Consider the following 751-nt stretch of genomic DNA (forward strand, 5'->3'; position numbering starts at 1 on the left):
TTACGATAAAAAATTATACAAATGGTTATTGTTGTACTTGTATTATATATTATTATTAACTACTTATTTTCACATGGTAATGATCCATGGCATTTTGAATTACAAAGTTTGCCTGAAGAACGACAAGCACATTTATTATTTTTACATTTAGTTTTGCAGTGACATCGTTGGTACCCTTGAGTGCCTGAAATACTGCTCAAACCTGCTGCCTATCGAAGAGTAAGCTCTTTTTATTTGATGAACTTAGGTATGTCGAGAAGTTTTTCTTTACAAGGTACTAGCTCAGATCTTGTGTATTTATGTTTTAGGTGTCCATGTTCAGTACCTATATTAAAAGTATAACATTCATTTTTTGTAAATATTTGAATAATTTATATAAGGGTACTCACCTAATTTGTAAAGATCATTTTCGACATCTAAAACGACTGCTAATAAATTACGCGGAGCTCCGCGAGCACGATCTACATCTGGTATCGATACTCTAACGGTTGAACCTATTTCGAGTGGATCAAATCGAGATGACGATGATTTTAACATCTTTTCTGCTTGTTTCTGCAAACATGAGACTGATTTTTTTCGTTCATTCGTTATTTTGTTTTGTCGCTCGTTAACTAAAATATTTTAAATGTTTTTAATTATATTTAATGAGAAAAATTATATAAAAAACAGACCAATTTTTTCTTCATCTTTAGTATAATTTTCACAGTATCCATCACTTAGACTTGAAATATTTTCAGTGTCTTCATCACTA

This window comes from Acyrthosiphon pisum, unplaced genomic scaffold (assembly GCF_005508785.2).
Source record: "Acyrthosiphon pisum isolate AL4f unplaced genomic scaffold, pea_aphid_22Mar2018_4r6ur Scaffold_20960;HRSCAF=22641, whole genome shotgun sequence".
Classification (NCBI taxonomy): domain Eukaryota; kingdom Metazoa; phylum Arthropoda; class Insecta; order Hemiptera; family Aphididae; genus Acyrthosiphon; species Acyrthosiphon pisum.